Here is a 17,303-nt window from a genome sequence, read left to right as displayed (position 1 = left end):
GCTCAGAGGAGAGTCTGCCTCTCCCTTTCTCTCTCCCTCTGCCTCTCCCCCTGGCTTGTGCTTGTGTTCTCTCTCTCAAATAAATAAAATCTTAAAAAAAAAAAAAAGAAATCAGGGAGATACCAATTTTGCAGGTTACTGTATGGGAAGTACTAGGCTCTCTCTGAGTAATAGCTAACTTTAGTTAAGCCACACTGTATTTTTCAATATTATCAGAATAACACAAACATTTTCTATTTCTCAATAGAGTTATAAAGATAGAAATGTGCTTCGAACTGTATTGTTAGAGAATTAGGTACTTTCATGATTTCTGTAATAGTAATACGATCTCATATTGAAATCCATCCCCATACCCACCTTCCCTGCTCTGATTTTTCAAATAAAAAGAGCAGGGGACACCTGGCTGGCTCAGTCCGTTATACGTCTGCCTTCAGCTCAGGTCATGATTGCAGGGTCCTGGGATCAAGTCGGGCATCTGGCTCCTTGCTTGGCAGGGAGCCTGCTTCTCCCTCTGCCTGCCACGCCCCCTGCTCGCGCATGCGCGCTCTCTCTCTCTGACAAATAAATAAATTAAATCTTAAAAAAAAAAAGAGCAGGAAAACAAAACCCAGGTACTACATTCATTAGCATTTCAAACTACATTTTTTCAATAAGTTGAAATTATTTTAATTTTTACATAATTTTAGATGGAGGAGGCACTTAGTTATGCAACAAAATTTTTGGTAGTTTTAACCAAAATATCTTTGTACAAATTTTATTGTATATATGTATCACTGTATGATAAAATCTTCCCTGCTTAGAACAGTATTTTACACTACATTAACGTTAAACACATACTATTGCTGACTGAACTCAATAATGTTATTTGATTGCTTTGAGACAATGCTTAATCTAATCTGGTAGATGTGTTTATAGCTGAGAGTATAAAGTAAATGAGAAATTACGTGTTACATATAACCTGCTGTGGCCTCATTCTTTTGATTGATATTTAATTTTACAGTTCTATTATTGCAGGCATATAAGTACTTATAAAAATATCACATTTAAGTGCCTTTCCATTTTGTTCTATCCTTATTTTTAAATAAGGGGATGCAAATTAGACTTAGAAACTTTGCATTGTTTTTTGCACATGCGCTTTTTGGAAGGGAAAAGAAAAAATGGAATATAATTGACCTAGACAAATTACTATAGTTGTTTGAAGGCTGAAGTAAAACCAGGCTTATACCATAATATATGTTTTTGAAGTAGCTATAGCTCAAAATTTAAAATTAATCTGATAAATGAGATGATTAAGTCTTTATAAAATTGGATGCTATAATATGTTTGTGTTTTTGAGCACTCAGACTTTAAAGGATGCATGCTTTAAATTACCTTTTTGTTTAATATCATTAGTATTCACCTCAAAGTGATGGAATTTTTTTTTCCAGCTTTGCAAATCTGATATTTTTTTTGGTCTGTGGTTTGATGTTTTGTTGCAGAACAAAATGGGAGATGCTGAAGCAGGCAAGAAGATCTTTACTGAAAAATGTGCTCAGTGCCACACAGTGGAAAAAGGTGGAAAACACAAGACTGGTCCAAATCTCTGGGGCCTTTTTGGATGAAAAACAGGACAAGCACCAGGATTTTCTTTGCTAACAAAAACAAAGGTAAGGGGCTCCTGGGTGGCTCAGTTGTTAAGCGTCTGCCTTCGGCTCAGGTCATGATCCCAGGGTCCTGGGATCGAGCCCCGCATCGGGCTCCCTGCTCTGCGGGAAGCCTGCTTCTCCCTCTCCCACTCCCCCTGCTTGTGTTCCTTCTCTCGCTGTGTCTCTCTCTGTCAAATAAATAAATAAAATCTTAAAAAAAAAAAAAAACAAAGGTAAAACCTAGGCAGTTGTGGGAGAGAACCAGAAACTTTGTAGCAAAGAAAAAAAGCACATTAATTGATATTATAATTTCCTAGTTTACAGCATTAAAAATTAAATTCTCATGTTTATATTACTGAAATGTTGATTTATATCATAAGATCTATATTTTGATAACTGGTCTCTTTTTGATCAGAGGAATTAGCAATTCTCTGTGGCATAGGTTTTTACCTATACAAGGTATTTTATTTTATGCAGTACATTTATGTTGAAAATCATGAGCTAAATTAAAAAGATCAAATCATATTTTAATGGCATAATGGTAGTTTTCTATTTGTAGTAGTGATTCTTAGCAGAGTGTGGGGATGTTATATAAATAGTTTGAAAAAGTATATTCTGTGATTTTTTTGTTGTTGATGGAAAGTAGGTACATGGCAGTTAAAATGAGAAAGCATTTTAGGGTTGAAATTAAAAATGGCTGGAAAAACTATAACATCTTTGCAAAGAATTTTATTATTCCTGGATATGCATATATATATGTACATACATACATACATATATACATATCATTAGCATTCACCTCAAAAATAGGGTACAACTCTAGATAGACTGCAGCTCTATTTTGAACTGTTCTTGGAGGCCTAGCATTTCTTACTGGCCCGAATTTCAGATCATTATAACACTACTATTTGGAAAGATTTTTATTTTATTTTGTTTTTGTTTCTTTTTATTCTTTTTATTGAAGTGTAATTCACACATTAGCCATTTTGAAGTGTACAAGTCAGTACATTTAGTGTATTCAGAGTATTGTATAATCAACACCTCTCTGTAGTTTCAAAACTTTTTCATTACTTGAGAAGAACCCCTGTACCCATTAAATAATCACTCCCCATTTCCTCCTACCCTTTACCCCTTGTAACCTCTAATCTGCTTCCTATCTTTATGGATTTGCCTATTCTGCATATTTCATAAAAAGGAATAATAAAATATGACCTTTTATGTCTGACTTCTTTCACTTAGCATAATGTTTTCAAGGTTCATTGAAGTTATAGCATGTATCAGTACTTCATTCTTTTTATGGCTAATCATATTCAATAGAATGTATATATCACAATTTGTTTATCCATTTATCAGTTGATGAACATTTGGATTGTTTCTACCTCTCGCCTATTGTGAATATTGAGTCCCTGTTTTCAGCTCTTTTCGATATATATAGATATGTATATCTATGTATGTGTTGGGGTCATTTGTTAAATCTATATTTAACTTTTTGAGGAAAGCCAAATTGTTTTCCACAGTAGCCATATCATTTTACAGTCCCATCAGTAATGTAGGATTCCTATTTCTCTGATCCTCTCCAATCCTTGTTATTTTCTTTTTCTTTTTAAAATTGCCATCCTAATGGGTGTGAAGTGGCATCTAAAAAATTTGTTTTGCATTTCATTAATGAATGATGGTGTTGAACATGTTTTAGTGTGCTTTGTTAAAAAAGAAAATCACAGAGCCAAAATAGAGTCACTTGTACTAGGCCCACAACACTAAACCCGGGGCTTAATACCTAGCTTAATTGTAGTTTCAACCTTTCCCAGGAATGTAATCTTAACCAGTTAGTCTGGAATTTCCTGGTCGGCGCTGGTAAAGTAAACCACCTAGTAAGAACCTTTTGTCCCCCAAAAAGAGGTGACCTTGTCTGAAATAATTCTTTCTTATTGTGTTATGACTTCCTTGTCCTGTCTTTAAAAACCTTTCCCTTTCTGTAGCCCTTTGGAACTCCTTTCTATATGCTGCCTGATTCGTGAATCATTGAATAAAGTCAATTTGATCCTTAAATTCACTCAGTTGAAATTTTTTTGTTCAACAACTTGTTGGCCATTTGTAGATTTGGAAAAGTGTTTATTCCTGTCCTCTGCCTATTTTTTATTTGAATTGTTTGTCTTTTTTATTGTTGAGTTCTAAGAGTTCTTTATGTATTCTGGGCACTAACCTCTCATCAAAAATGTGATTTTCAAATATTTTCTCTTCTTTTGTAGTTTGTCTTCATTTGCTTGATAATGTCCTTTGATGCACAGAAGTTTTTAATTTGTATAAAGTCCATTTATCTATATTTTTGTTGATTTTTTGGGGGGGCATCAAATCTAAGAATCCATCACCGTATCTGAGGTCATAAAGATTTGCCCCTATGTTTTCTTCAAATAGTTTTATAGTTTTGGCTCTTAGATTTAGGTTTCTGACCCATTTTCACTTAATTTTTTATAGAGAGTGAGGGAGTAGTCCTACTTCATTCTTTTGCATGTGGCTATCATCGCTTCTCAGACTTTTGGTTAAGATCAAGTGCATGTGTTTATCCAGTTATCCCAGCCCCATTTCTTGAAAAGACCATTCTTTCCCAGTTGAATGGGCTTGATACCCTTGTTGAAATTCAATTGGCCATGTATGTTAGGGTTTACTTTTGGACATTGAATTCTATTCTATTGGTCTGTATATCTATCCTTATAATAATACCACAGTTTTTATTACTGTAGTTTTTTGATAAGTTTTGAAATTAGGAAGTATGAGCCCTCTAGCTATGTTGTCCTTTTTCAGTATTGTTTTGGCTATTCAGGGCCCTTTGTAGTTCTGTGAATTTGAGGATAACCTTTCCCATTTCTGCAAGAAAGCCTTTGGAATTTGATAGAGATTGCATTGTATCTGTGGATTGTTTTCGGGAGTGTTGCCATTTTAGCAACATTAATGTTCCAATCTATGAACATGGGATACTTTTCCATTTATTAAGGTCTCCTTTCATTTCTTTCAGAAATGTTTTGTAATTTTTAGTGTACAAGTTTGTCACTTCCTTGGTTAAATTGTGCCTAAGTATTTTATTCTTTTAGATACTATTATAACTAGAACTGTTTTCTTAATTTCTTTTTCAAATTGTTCATTGCTTGTATATAGAACACAACTGATTTTTGTATGTTGATCTTATACCCTGAAGCTTTGCTGAGTTAATTTATTAGTTCTGGTAGATTTTTTGTGGATCCTTTGGGATTTTCTACATATAGAATCATATCATCTGTAATAGAGGTAGTTTAACTTCTTCCTTTCCAGTTTGGATGGCTTTTATTTCTTTTGTTTTCCCTAATTGCTCTGTCTAGGACTTCTAGTGGAATTCTGAGTAGAACTGGTGAAAATGAGCCTCTTTTTCTTGTTCCTGATCTTAGAGGGAAAGTTTTCAGCTTTTCACCTTGGGTATGGTATTAGCTGGGGGTTTCCAAAAATCCCTGTTTTCTTGTTAAGCAACTTACCTTTTATTCTTAGTTTACTGAGTGTTTGTATCATGAAAGGGTGTTGGAATTTGTCAATTTTTTTTCTGCATCTTTTGAAATAATAATGTATTCTTTTTCCTTTTGCTCTATTAATGTGTTAAGTTGATTGATTTTCTTATGTTGAACCATCCTTGCATTCCTGGGATAAATCCCATTTGGTCATAGTATGTAATCCTTTTAATGTGGGTTGGATTTAGTTTGCTAGTATTTTTTGAGGATTTTTGCATTTATAGTGATTAGAGATACTGGTTTGTAGTTTTCTTGTGGTGTCTGTCTGGCGTTGGTGTTTAGAGAAGTTTAAAATATAGATTATTGCAGCTGTAAGTTCTCTTCATACATGATTTGAATTTGGTATTTTTAAATTTCTTAATGGGTTTTATAGTGCTGTATAGTGCTTATTTAATTAAGCTTTGTGGACTATATTGTAGGAGAAGGGTTTTAATGAAGGGAGTTGGCATTTTGTGCACTATTTTTTTTTTTTTTTTTTTTTTTTGGTGCAAATGTAATAGCTTGCATTTTGTCAAAAGAGAGATTCTGCTTATTCTAACCTGTGTTAATATTTCTAATAAGATAGTGTTTTGGGCTGGTCTCAGCCTATCCATAGTGATGTTATTGACTAGAAATGCCTGGGGACACTCACCTGGGCCTATACTACTTATAGAGCCCCCACAGACATTTCCTCAACCAAAGTCAGTGTTGTGGCTGGACCAGACCTTGTGGTTCTTATTATGATTGAAAGACACTCCTTAGCATCAACCATCGGGGAATTTTGAAAAGAACGATTTATTACTCACGAGTCCTGGAGGTTACATGGCATGTCTGGGACCACACAGTGAGGTTGAGAGGAAAGAGAGAGTGAGAGGGAGCTAGTGAGCAGGCCTGGTGTTTTGCTTTTATTGGAGTCAAGGGTGGAGTGCCTAGTGTTTTGCAGGTTCGTTGTTTAATGGTGAATTTAAAACATAAGAGTGGGAATTAAAGCATGGGAAGGGAAAAACAAACAGTCCTCAAATGTAGTTATCTAGGTCTACCAGAGCATTCTTAAAAAAAGGGGGGGGGAACTTCATGGGTGGGGAAACTTGGCTCTATCTTTCATGTAACTGGCGGTGTGTTTATTCAGACTTTGAAGTAGATGCCTTGGCAAACAAAAACTTAATGTCAGGCATTTATATTATAGTTTAAAAAGCTAATTATCAGGTGCCTATTCTACAGATAGGTGAGATATAGTGAAATTTTTGTTATCTAGAATATTGGGGAAAGGGACCTGTTTATAGTCAAATGGTTTAGTTAAAACAAAAGTAGCATATGTAGGATTTTTACAGGTTTTTATGTGAAAAGAAGATACTTTTTATCTTTCTGAAATGTTGAGAACAATACAGTTTAGTAGGATGGAGAGCTAGGAAAGTCCTTGGTCCCTAGACTTCTCTTGGGTTTTAAAGCAAACCAGGATGGAGTGGGGTAGGGAATATATGGTAAGTATTTGAGGACTGTATTAGTTTCTTAGGGCTGCTGTAACAAAATATCATAAATTGAGTGGCTTAAAATAACAGAAATTTATGGTTTCACATTTCTGGAGGCTAGAAGTGCAAGATCAAGGTGTTGGCAGGACCTTGCTCTCTCTGAAACCTGTAGGGCAATCCTTCCTTGTTTCTTCCTAGTTTCTGGTAGTTTGCCAGTTATCTTGGTGTTTTGGGCCTTCGGCTGCATAACTCCAGTCTCTGTCATTTCATGATCCCTGTGTGTCTCTGTCTTCACATGGCTGTCTTATAAGGATACCAATCATATTAGATTGGGAGTCCATCCTACTACAGTATGACCTCATTTCAACTTAACTAATCACATCTGCAATGATCCTATTTCTAAACAAAGCCACATTCTGAGGTACTGTGGGTTAGGACCTCAATGTATCCTTATTCAGGGAACATCCATAATAAAGGACCATATATACATATAAAATAAATACATAGATAATTGGTAAAACACTTAAGTTAAAATAAAGTAGAATAAAATTTAATCTTTGCTCAGGGGTGCTTCAGAGTCTTTAAACATCAATGTAATTGTTATTAACACAATATCATTGTGTTTAATATTTGAAAAAATGCTGGTTAATAGGTATTATATAACAAAGAATTTGTCTGGTCTTTGTCCTAGGTTCCTAGGAGGGAATCTCCAAAACCTTAGAATTTCCCAAGTTATAAGAGTGTCTCTTTTATTTAAGTTTGGGCCTTTGGACCACCACCTGAGTTTATGCTAGTGAGATGACTTATGGTAGGCTCCTAGATAGTTTCAGGATGGGGGTGGCCAAGCTTGAAAGACCAACTATGTGAATTAGAGACTTGGAGCTTTGGGCTAGGCGAGTTATCAGTCCAACCTCCAGGGTTAGGGGACAGGAGCTAGAGATTGAGTTTTATCACATGGCTAATGATTCAGTAGGCATTCTTATGTAATAAAACCCCAATAAAAACTCTGGACACTTTAATTGGAAGCTCTGTTTGAGCATCCTGTTTGGTAAGCATATCAGTTACTAGAAGAGTAATGAGTCCTGATTCCCTAGGGAAAGGACTCAGAAGCTCTGTGTTTGGGACTTTCCCAGACTTCATCATATGCATCTCTTTATCTCTCTGGTCCTGATTTTATCCTTTATATTAAAACTGTAACTAAGTATAGTGCTTTCCTAAGTTCTGTAAATTGTTCTAGCAAGTTATCAAACTTGAGGGGGTCATGGGAACCTTCAAATTTATGACCAATTGGTTAGAATTTGGGATGGCCTGGGACCCCAAACTTGCTGCTGGTGTCTAAAGTGAGGACAGAATTGCTGAGGACTATGGAGTCTGTTCAGTTTCAGGCAGTTAGGGTCAGATTTCCCTTGCATTAATTGCAATAAGATTTCTAGTTGATAGACTATTGAATAAATCAGTCTGAAACTTGGATTTATTATTTGAATTTATATGGTTCTTTAGTTTTTAAAGTAATATTTTTCTTTTTATAAAGAATAATTTATTTATTTGACAGAAAGAGACACAGCAAGAGAGGGAACACAAGCTTGGGGAGTGGGAGAGGGAGAAGCAGGCTTCCCGCGAAGAAGGGAGCCTGATGTGGGGCTCGATCCCAGGACCCTGGGATCATGACCTGAGCCGAAGGCAGACACTTAACGACTGAGCCACCCAGGTGCCCCTAAAGTAATATTTTTCTATAGTGTCATTTTATTATTTTGTTATCACATTACAAGAGCAGTCAACTTTTGAGTCCTAACTTATAGACTAGTTATAACCTAATATTTATTTCTCTAAATGCCAGTATTTTGAGGGTTTTATTGCTGGTTAGCATTGATTAGAAATAATATTAAAACTGATTACAGGGCGCCTGGGTGGCTCAGTCGGTTAAGCATCTGCCTTCAGCTCAGGTCATGATCCCAGAGTCCTGTGATTGAGTCTCACATCAGGCTCCCTGCTCAGTGGGGAGTCTGCTTCTCCCTCTATCCCTCCCCCCTGCTCATGCTCTCTCTCTCTCTCTCAAATAAATAAAATCTTTAAAAAAAAAACTGATTACAAATATATCTTTTATTGTAGATTTTTGTCAAAGAGTAAAAGCTGTATAGAAGGCTTGGCTTTAACATTATTTAAGAATTAGTAATAAAATTTCTGTAAGTCATATCATTTAAGTAGTATTTATGACTTATTTGGGGATATAATATTACTATTTGTTCTACTGGTTACATAATAATAAGTAGGAGAATGAAATTGAATCCCTATATTACGCCACTCATAAAAATTAACTTGAAATGGATTAAAGACTTAAGTAAATTAAATATAAGACTTGAAACTGTAAAACTTCTAGAAGAAAACATAGAGAAAAAGATCCTTGACATTGGTCTTTGTAATGATCTTCTGGATATTGACACCAAAAGCACAAGCAACAAGAACAGTCATTAAGTGGGACTACATCAAACTAAAAAGCTTCTGCACAGCAAAATGAAGAAAATGAAAAAGCAACCTATGGAATGGGAGAAAATATTTGCAAATTATGTATCTGATAAAGGGTTGATGCTCAAAATATATAAAGAATGGATGCAACACAATAGTGAAAAAACAAACCAATTAAAAAATAGGCACAGGAACTGAATATTTTCCCAAAGAGGACATATAATTCGACCACAGGTACGTGAAGAGGTGTTCAACATCACTGTCAGGGAAATGCAAATCAAAACTGCAGCGAGATATCACCTCATGCCTGTTAGAATTGCTATCATCAGAAAGACAAGAAACAACAAGTGTTGGCAAAGATGTGGAGAAAAGGAAGCACTTGTGAACTGGTGGTAGAAATGTAAATTGGTGCAGCCACTATGGAAAACAGTGTGGAGATTCATTTAAAATGAAAAATAACTATCATATGATCCAGTAATATCATCTCTGGGTATGTATCCAAAGGAAATGAAAACAGAATCTGGGAGAGATATCTGCATCCCATGTTCATTGCAGCATTATTTGCAATAGCCAAGCTATGGAAACAACCTAAGTGTCAACAGATGAATGGAGAAAGATGTGGTAAATATATACAATAGTATATTCAGCCATGAGAAAGAGGGAAATCCAGCCATTTGCAAAAACTTGGATGAACCTTGAAGGCATTATGCTGAGTGAAATAAGTTAGAGAAAATAATACTGTATAATATCATTTATATGTGGAATCTTAAAAGGTCAAACTCAGGAAGTTTTAGGAAGGTGGGAAGATCTTGAGCTCACCTCATCCATGTGGACACACTGAGATAATATACTATGTGACTAACTCTGAAAACGACCTGAAGGCTGGCAGAACAGACCTCCTACAGCTAATCATAGACAGAAGGCCACATCAAAAAGGGTAGAAGGGGTGAAAACATGATTGGGAACCAAACCCCAGCACACAGTAGGAGGGACATCACAAGCATGGAGAAGCAAGAGGATCAGAATCCACACCAGGCACCCCTGGCACAGGAGACTCAAACTGGAAGACAAATCCCCACAACATCTGGCTTTGAAAATAAGTGGGGCTTAACTTTAGGAGCTTCAACTTCAACAAAGAGATATAAATTATAAAATAACCTGTCAGAGGTGAAGAATTCAATAATTGAAATAAAAAATACACTAGAGGAAATCAAGAGCAGGTTAGAGGAGGCAGAGGAACTACCAGTGATCTAGAAGACAGGGTAATGGAAAGCCATGAAGCTGAACAGCAAAAAAGATAAAAGAGTAGCAAAAAATGAGAATAGGTAAAGGGACCTCTGTGACATCATCAAGCATAATAACATTTGCATATAGGGATCCCAGAAGGAGGAGAGAGAAGGGGGGCAGAAAACTTATTTGAAGAGATAGTACCTGAAAACTTCCCTAATCTGGGGAAGGAAACAGACATCCGGATCCAGGAAGCACAGAAGGCCCCTAACAAGATGAACTCAAGGAAGTCCACACCCAGACACATAATAATTGAAATGGCAAAAAGTACTGATAAAGAGATTTTTAAAAGCAGCAAGAAAAAAAGAAAAGTTACATATAAGGGAAACCCCATAAGATTATTAGCTGATTTTTTTAGCAGACATTTTGTAGGCCAGAAGGGAGTGACATGATGTATTCAAAGTCCTGAAAGGAAAAAACCTACAACCAAGAATATTCTGCCCAGAAAGGTTATCATTCAGAACAGAAGGAGAAGTAGAATTTCCCAAACAAAAGTAAAAGGTGTTCATCACCACTAAACCAGCCTGATAAGAAATATTAAAGGAAATTCTTTAACTGGAAATAAAAGGCCATAACTAAAAGTAAGAAAATTATGAAAGGAAAAAATTTCACAGGTAAAAGGAAATACAGTTAATGTAGTAGGTTAATCACTTTTAAAGCCAGTATGGAGGTTAAAACTCAAAGGTAGTAAAATCAGTTACATCTACAAAAACTAGCCAGGGGATACACAAAATAGAAAGATAAAATATGACATTGTATACATAAAACATGGAGGGGGGAGTAAAAATTTAGTGCTTTTAGAGTGTGTTTAAACTTAAGGGACCATCAACTTAATATAGATTCCTGTACACATAAGCTGTTCTGTATGAATCAAATGGTAACCACAAATCAAAAACCTGTAATAGATACACAAAATAATAAAGAGAAAGGAATCTAAGTGTAACACTAAAGAAAGCCATCAAACTACAAGGGAAGAGAGCAAGAGAAGGAAGGAATAGAGAAGACCTATCAACAAGAAGACCTATAAACAGAAAACAGTTAACAAAATGGCAATAAGTACATAACCTATCAGTAATTACTTTAAATGTAAATGGACTAAATGCTCCAATCAAAAGGCATAGGATGACTGAATGGATAAAAAAAATTAAGACCTGTTTATATGCTGCCTACAGGAGACTCACTTCAGATATAAGGACATACACAGACTGAAAGTAGAGGGATGGAAAAAGATATTCCATGCAAATGGAAATCAAAAGGTAGAATGCTTCTTTTAAAGATGGCATGTCTGTGTTTTTTTCTTTAATCCTGGCTCTCCTGACACTCCATAGTGTCAAATTGAATTTAGGGAGACTTTCACATCCAGCTTATATACACTCTACCCTTTTTTGGCCAGAGGACTATGACTTGCCCCTTAGGATTTATCACCTACTTTGGAGAACTCTTCTTTTGAGATCATTAGTGACAGGTGTCCTCTTACTCTGGTCCAAGTTTTATGTTTTTGGTAGTCTTCTGATTATATGAAGTTTGGAGTTATAGGTGCTCCCTTTATATTTTATCAAAAGTGGAGTTAGCATTTCTGTTTCTCTTTGTCCATATTCTTTTTGACCGGTTTTAGAAAGGAAAAAATGAAGAGACAATCTTTCTCTCTCATTGTGAAACTGCTTTCCTGAAATCATAGCTTTTTGACAGAGATTTGGACAGAGGCAACATGCTATGATTGGAAGAAAAAAAATGAAAATATGAGTTAGCAGTCACAGATTCTTGACTTTAAGTCATCTTGTCTCTTAGGGCAAATTATTCTCCTCTGTTTGGATCATTTATTCATCTGCAAAGTGAGGGGTTGGATTAATTTCTAAGATCTCTTCTAGAAGAACTCTGTGATTCTAGGAGGATGGGGTACTGCTTAGGTCCAACATGTCTAGGTTGGAAGTTTATTGGTATACTGTGGATCATGCTGAACAGCATGTGAGTATTAGATTTCTATAGGGAACTGGAAGAGTAGAGCGCCAAAGACTAATTTTGGAATTTTCTTATAGGTCAGAAACTGTAAATATTCCCAGTTATGAGAGCCTTCCTATTGAATCCAAGAGTAATCTTTTGTTCACATATGTGGGTCACATCAGAAAGTAAGCCTTACAAATATAACTATACAAACTTAAAACTTATTTTCACCTTTATGGGTGTTATCTGGGGGGAGGAAACTGATGGAATATTTGGAGAACCCAAAGAAATATATCCCTGGAACTAAAATGGTTTTTGCTGGTCTTAAAAAGAAGAGTGAGAGAGAAGATGTTATTCAGTATTTGGGTTGGGCAACATCTTCATGAAATGCTCTTGCAACATTAGTTATAAGCCAAAATTTTCCAATTTTAAATATTGCCTGTTTAAAGAAGTCAAATTTGATCTTTCTTGATCAGCCTGTAGTAAATTTAACATTTAAAAATAAAAGTTGAAATTTTTGTTTGTGTGTAATCTACTGATCAGATGCCCTTCCGAGTCTGAACTGACTTTTGTCTGCTCACTAGGGATGTGAATAAGGTCAGCATGGAGGAGGAGAGGGAAGAAAACTGAAATCTATTGTGCTTCAGTGGTCCCTACATGCACAAAATATTTTATAAGTCTAGCAACTACTATTGATGATGGAGATAATTTCCACATACTTATTTCTCTGTAATTTAAATGTAGATATAGCGGATATTAGCTTCAGTTTTCATTAAGCTATATTTGGTTATGTGTTTGCCTTTTATTATAATGTTATTGTATTTATAATTATAACTTTATTATAAGTAACTTTAAGGAAAAAAGTAAGGAAAGTGAAGTCAAATAATTGATCTTATCTTAGGAATATGATTGGAATGAAAAACAAATTATTGACCATGAGTGACACAAAATAAAACCTAGAGAGAAGGAAAAAAGCATGTTCTAAGTTAGTAAGCATTTATGTCATTTAACATATAATATTTTTTTTTTTTTTAAAGATTTTATTTATTTATTTGACAGAGAGAGACACAGCAAGAGAGGGAACACAAGCAGGGGGAGTGGGAGAGAGAGAGAAGCAGGCTTCCCGCGGAGCAGGGAGCCCGATGTGGGGCTCGATCCCAGGACCCTGGGATCATGACCTGAGCCGAAGGCAGACGCTTAACGACTGAGCCACCCAGGCGCCACTAACATATAATATTTTTGCATTAACCTTTTTATGGCACCTTTCTAACCCTGAGTAATGTAAGGCTGGACTGCATGGAGGGATACCATGTACCCTGAGAAAGAGAGAGAAGAAAAAAATAACCCTTACCATTGATGTGGAAAGACCTCCCACCTCACAGTAAGTGGCTATGAGGCATGGCGGAGCAGGTCCACCACAGGGCCTGTGTGGAAGGGAATAGTGGCTCTGTGTGGTATGAGGTGGCCCTTGAAATGGCTGTGCAGTCCTATAAGCACTCCATTACCCAAATGTAAGGCCCAATGCAAGAAAGAGAAGGTATTTCCTTACCAAAGAGGTGGGTAATGGACTAGTCAGGGGTCATTATGGGTGAGAATAGGATATCCATTATTTAATTTACACTTCATAATAACACCCCTAAGGTGGATTTTACCTTTTCATTGAGACTTGTGCCAGAACCAACATTTGGATCTTCTGCCCAATTCCTGGTGACTTTTTAACCATGTCATAGGGATAATATGTTAGTTAACTTATTAGCAAATTCTACACTGGGAAGTTACCCTAACCAAAAATTCCCAAAGTGAGGGGAATATGGTTGAAAAAGCTGTGATTTCCAGAAAGTTCTATAAGTCAACTAAGTGCTTTGACTCAATTTTAATGCTTCTGGCAAGTGGGATCTCAGTGCCACTACTGAATAGAAGAGTGTGTCTTTGGGGACCAAGGGAGATTTCAGATGAAGTTGAGCTTGTTACTCTCCTAGGAGAAATTCTTTGATGAGGGCAGAGACATCTGTAGGGACTCCAAGAGTGTATTAGGGATGTTACCAGTCTCAGTTGAGTTGGGTTTGCAAGGATATAGAATTTGGTGACATACCTCGTATTTTAATTTATACGGGACAGAGAACTCTGTAAGAAAGAACTTGAACTTAATTCATATTTGTAATTATAGCTCAGATTTACACAACTCTGACAGATGGACTTGGTGGCTTTGACAAAAGGCCACATTGCAGGGAGGAGCAAGAAGGAAGGCCTTATGTTTGGAGTTTAAATACTTTTTGGTGCAGGAGAAGCAGAAAGAAGATAGTGTGAGGAGAGCTGAGATGGTAAAGGGCAGTTGGGTGGAAATAGAGAAGGATTAAGTAGATTTCTTCCATTTAAAAAATCAAACTGATAAGATGTTGAATGTTGCTTTACATTTATGTTTATCTTAGTAAGAGCAAAATAAATACCTCTTTGCTGATAGTGATGTTTCTGGTATTAGAAAAAAGTTTGGAGGAAAATTTGCAAATAAATGCAGTAATTAAGATTCTGTACTATGATAGGTTTTATTACTGAATGAATATATGTGGTCTCTGAGAGGCTTAAATCCATCTTAGGGTCAATTTACATGAAGGGACTTTTGGATACTATGTAATTTTATCTTGTGTCAACTGTGACTGCTCTTCTCTGTATGGTTCCTGGTTAGGGCTCGTCACATGAGAAATCTGCCTGAGATTTAGAAAGCAGTGGAGTTAGACAAAGGCCTTTACATTTGTAAGGTCAGCGCAGGGCCCCAGGTGCAACTCAGACTTAACACTAATCTGTTGACAGCGGCCTTTATGTGGTGGGGCAACAGCTGGGCACTCAGCTTCTCCAACTTCTCCCAGATCTCTTTCAGTTTGAGTCTTGGGCCATCCACATAATAAAGGTTTGGAATGATGAGAAACAGACAGAATGGTACCAGTTTGTCCTCACAGGTTTGTCCTTCCTCTGTCTACTTTGCTCCCAGCTCTCCTTCCTGACTATCTGCGCTGTTGACCTACAGTAACTTTAGGCTCATCACCAAATGCAGAGCCAACAACCTTCCATAGCCTTCCCCAGCTCTCCTTTGTGATCTTAGTGACTTTGCTCTAATCCTTAGGTGCTCCCTTCTGGACCTGTGTTCCTCAGCTTCTCCCCAAATTGTGTTAAGGTCTCTTTTAGTAACTCCATTATTCACATCTCTCACAGTGGTCCCGCATCCCTGGTCAAACCCTAACTGATAGAGGTACCGTGTCTGTGCAACACACCTCCTTACAATAACAGGAACCTCCAAGGGGCTTGCTCTCTAGGTACTTTCCCACCTAAATTTGGGGTACTTTAACAGAGCAAAGGAAAGGATAATGAACTTTACAACCATCTAAGGTGTCAAGTTACTGAAGTCTGCTATTGTCTCCTAAACTTGAATTAAAGATTCAATAGAAAAAAGATTCACATTAATCAGAGAATAGATTGTTATGTTTATGAAATCTGAAAGAAGTAGTATCCTTGTTTTATAGGACCATTAACAGGAACTGGGAAACTTCAGTAGAAAGGAAATGTTATGCTGATTGCATATCAACAAAAATATATTTGAAAAGTGTTCCAGACAGTGGGATGATTATATAAGATTTGTCACTTTTAGCATAGGCAATTCTAACATATATTTGACAGGGATCTGGAAGAATAAAGTGTTGTTTCATTTAATTAAAGTAAAAATGTGAGATCAGTTAACTTGGCAATTATTTGTGGGTTTCAGAAGGAACAGAGGGAACTCTTCAGAAAGCAAGGAACATTGTTAGTTGCTGTGTTCTTAAACTTTTTTATACTAGGGAGTAAAGTACTTTCCAGATGAAAACCTCTAGTCAGTGGTTCTTGTGGAAAACAACATACTATTTAGTTTTCAAGAAGAGTAATTTTTTTAATTGAACCCTTGTGTCCCACAGGAAGTTGTGTATAATACAGCATGATTTGAGAGTATTTGCTTATTCTCCATCATCATCACATTCTTCTAAAATATTAACATGGGGAAGAATTAAGAATCAAATTTTCTTCTGTATATTTTTCACTCAGTGATCATTATCATCAACTTGTGAGTTCAAAATCACAATTTCATGCATTTCTTCAGCCTGAATTCCTCATTCTCCACAAAGGGGGGACTCATTTAAGCACAGTATATGATGGTAGTAGAGGCAGGTGGGAGTGGGGCACCACCATGGCAGGGGGTGTTGCATGAGGGCATAAGAGCTGATGACAGGCACTAAGAAGGCAGAGGAAGGGGTGCAGAAAGGGGCACTATTTATAAAATTTGGGGGATTGGGCTAGATCTCTCACTTTCAAATGTATTTTATTTGCACAACCATTCATTTCTCTTCACCCAAAGCCATAAATTCATTAGGTTTATTACCTGTCATTAAGTAATTGCAGGTGACAGTTTCATTCACGAAATATTTGATCCCTACATAATATGGCTCACCATTTTTCTAGCTCCACATGACAGTTTCCATGCTGCCCACTATCTGATGCTAAAGACAGGGCTGTGGAGCAGCACCCTACATCTAGGTAGCGTTTCTATATTAGTCAACTCTACTACAGTAAGAAAATCTTACGGACTTGCGACAACAAAACACTTATTGATCATTTACAGGGCATGTAGCCTGTGGTCAGCTGTGGCTCTGTTCTAAGTGTTTTCTCATTCTCTGGGTTCTAAGAGTCATCTAACTTAGGTTAAAGGGGAAGTACCTATATGGGACATTCCCATTCTTGTGGCAGAGGGAAAGATCAAAAGCCCTGGAAGTAGCTCCTGATGCTTCTTCATAAAGCTTCTGCTCAGCTATGGCATATGTTATATGTGCTCACATTCCAGTGACCAAACATTAAGTGGCTAAGCCCAACGCCAATGAGGTGGGGACATATACTCTCCCTGCAGGAGGAATGGCAAGTCACATAACAGTAGTAGGTCATCCTGTTAGAAGGAAGAGATGGCAAACAAGACACCATCTACCATAAAC

The 17,303-nt window shown here is 36.6% G+C and overlaps 1 pseudogene; it reads left to right on the top strand.

Annotated features, from left to right (window-relative positions):
* The first annotated feature begins 1,484 nt into the window (after window positions 1-1,484).
* On the top strand, window positions 1,485-12,683 carry LOC118540128 (cytochrome c, testis-specific-like; annotated as a pseudogene).
* The last annotated feature ends 4,620 nt before the right edge of the window (window positions 12,684-17,303 follow it).

The sequence above is a fragment of the Halichoerus grypus genome, chromosome 4, assembly GCF_964656455.1.
Source record: "Halichoerus grypus chromosome 4, mHalGry1.hap1.1, whole genome shotgun sequence".
In the NCBI taxonomy this organism is placed as follows: Eukaryota; Metazoa; Chordata; class Mammalia; order Carnivora; family Phocidae; genus Halichoerus; species Halichoerus grypus.
The sequence above is the reverse complement of the archived record's forward strand: the minus strand, read 5'-3'. Positions and strand labels throughout refer to the sequence as shown.